Genomic DNA, 3,054 nt, shown 5'->3' on the forward strand with positions numbered 1-3,054 from the left:
TAATAGTGTTATACGCGCACACACGTTGAGTGTACAAGGTGGCCTTGTTAGCCTTGGCTAGAGGGAATTTTCCTTCAGTCGAGTGGTAGGGTGTCCATCAAAGGGCCGAAGGGTCGCTACTTTGAACCCCAGCGTTGGCAGGGTGTTTTTGCATTGTAGTTCAATGCCGTTGACCATTCCAATGATCTTGTAGATATTGAACCTGGGTTCTGCTGTCTTCGGGGTTGAAGGCTTTGTGAAAGAGAGAGAAGTGTATACATTGAATGTACAGGTCGCCTTACTAGTCTCTGTAGAAAGTGCGGCTAGAGACAGAAGTGTCGCTAGTTCGAACTCCAAGCATTACTCCTTCGTATTACAGGTATAATATCAATTTGAGACAAAATGTTAGTGTTTTGTTTTAAAATGAGTCGTTTAACTGTCAAATTTAAAACAGAAACACAAATATTTCAGATCGAAATGTCCAAACATTTTGCCACGCCACTCAGTGAACTTGGATGAAGATGTTCTGAGTGAACACGAGTCCTGGCGATTTTCACACCCTAGCTGGGTATGGTTAGTCTCATTACAATATGTAAGTATTACTTTAATCAAATTAATCATCAAAATGATTTCATATTTTCCTGGTCATATCAAAAAATCACTTCACCTGTGCCTGTCTATCGCTGTCACTGTTGTGATTGTAAGCATCCGAATTGTTGTTTAATGGTTGTTTTTTTTAACTAACACTTCTTCCAGTTCAGGCGAATTTTGTTCTGCCGTATTACTCCTAAAGCTGCTAGACTTGAATGAACTTCCTACTCATATAAATATCAAGAGTCCCAGTTTTATTTGATAAAGTACAAAAGAACATATATTTAAAAAAAACAACAAAAACAACAAAACAAACAAGCTAATAAAAAAAAATTGTTGTCTCCTAGAACTGGAAATGTCCTATCGTCTGTTATAGTTTTTAATTCAAGCTCAATATTATTATTTCATACTTATTACGTACTTGGTAAAGTTCAAAGGTCATAGTCCAAACGAGATGAGTGAAATAAGGTGTTTCTTCTGAGTTCGTCGAGGGCTCTTTCACCACTGTCTGGCTAACAGATGTTTTTTTCCGGTACCCTGCACGTGACGATCTCGTGATGACCTGAGTATGTAATGAAAGAGACGGATGTTTCCGGACACTGAATACTCCCCCGCTCGCGCGTACTGACACAGGGCACGCTCCTAAACGAGGAAGATAAAATGTTTACACATCTGGAATTTCATTAATCAAAACATTATATGCAAGATAATGCGCATAGATTTTTTTTCTAGATTTAAAAAAAGGACAAACAAAACTACTGATGGAGGTTTGGTTGTTGTGTTGTGACGTAACACATTCCACAGCTGTTACACACCCAAAGCATTAAAATACAGACAGATGTAATTATTTCGGTATTAATCCTTCATTTTATCATTAAAACTCACATTTAAAAATTAATGAAAGATTTCGGCTTGTCCATCCGGTGGTGTGTTATGTTAAAAGAGAAATAATTAAGAAGTTAATTTTCACAAGTATAAGAAGTAGGTACGGAGGATTCACCTGGACCATTATACCAAACGAATGTGTGGACCAACAAGGACTGCGTAGTAAAACCGAAGTTAAGGGAACATTTTCCCGATTTTGATCCACTCCACGTTCTGCGGACACTCTTGGCATATCTCTACAATTACGGTCGCTTAAAATTACATTGAAATCGCACGAAATGCAAAGAAAATATTCCCATCACATGTCCCTACAAAGTTTACTATCTCACAAGTGCCCACTGAATCATATTTTCGTCTTCTCTCTTTCTTGTTCCTATATTTGGGCACTACATCTCATTTCTGAGAGAACATTGTTTTGATGTCCCCGCATCTACAGAAAGATTGTCTATCAAATTAAAAACTGACCCAAATTCATTCAATATTCAGGAGAGATTAAGTTGGATTGATGAGTAATATACACTTGCCATTACTATATCGATGGAATTTTTCAACATTCCACTCTGTAGACTATGATACCCAGAACTGAAGGAACCAATTCTTCTCTTGTTCTGTGACGTTTCTTTTCAAAGAAATGTAAACAGTGGCAGTATAAATATGATTGTGATCTATACGGGAGCACACTTAATGAAAAATACGTCCAAATCAAAGAAGAAGAATTAAAAAGGACGAAATCGTAACGAGGACGAAATCGTAACAATGACGAAATCGTAACGAGGACGAAATCGTGACAAGGACGAAATCATAATAAGGACGAAATCGTGACAAGGACGAAATCATAATAAGGACGAAATCGTAACAAGGACGAAATCGTAACGAGGACGAAATCATAACAAGGACGAAATCGTGACAAGGACGAAATCATAATAAGGACGAAAACGTAACGAGGACGAAATCGTAACGAGGACGAAATCATAATAAGGACGAAATCGTAACAAGGACGAAATCGTAACAAGGACGAAATCGTGACAAGGACGAAATCATAATAAGGACGAAATCGTGACAAGGACGAAATCATAATAAGGACGAAATCGTAACAAGGACGAAATCGTAACAAGGACGAAACCATAACAAGGACCAAATTAGATGTTGACAATATGTTCGTCGTCAATTTTGACGGCAAGACTTGCCTACAAACTATTCGAATACCTATAGGAACATGACATGGTTTTATGAGTTTCAGTTAGAAATATGATTATGTTGACATGCTGGTATTTCTTGTTATTTTTGAAGAAAGAGATGGGGCAACATAGCATTCATGATATACGTCAGGTCATGAATTCTCTACCCTTCTTTTTAATTACAAAAGATCTTCAATATCTTTGTAAATGGCTACCTCTTTTACAGATGTTCCTCTGCAGAAATACAATAGGTCATTGCTTCTTGAAATCATACTTTTACTTTAGAAACGATGTTTGTGTTTATTCCTACAGCCTACATATGACTAAATCCTCTAAATTGGCATGGCAGTATTTTCTGTTTTCAGACGCATTACGTATTTTTATGATGTCCATTACCAGTAAATATGAGTATAATAAACCT

This window comes from Ylistrum balloti, unplaced genomic scaffold (genome assembly GCF_031769215.1).
Source record: "Ylistrum balloti isolate Yb309-2 unplaced genomic scaffold, AGI_CSIRO_Ybal_v1 Utg370134, whole genome shotgun sequence".
NCBI lineage: Eukaryota > Metazoa > Mollusca > Bivalvia > Pectinida > Pectinidae > Ylistrum > Ylistrum balloti.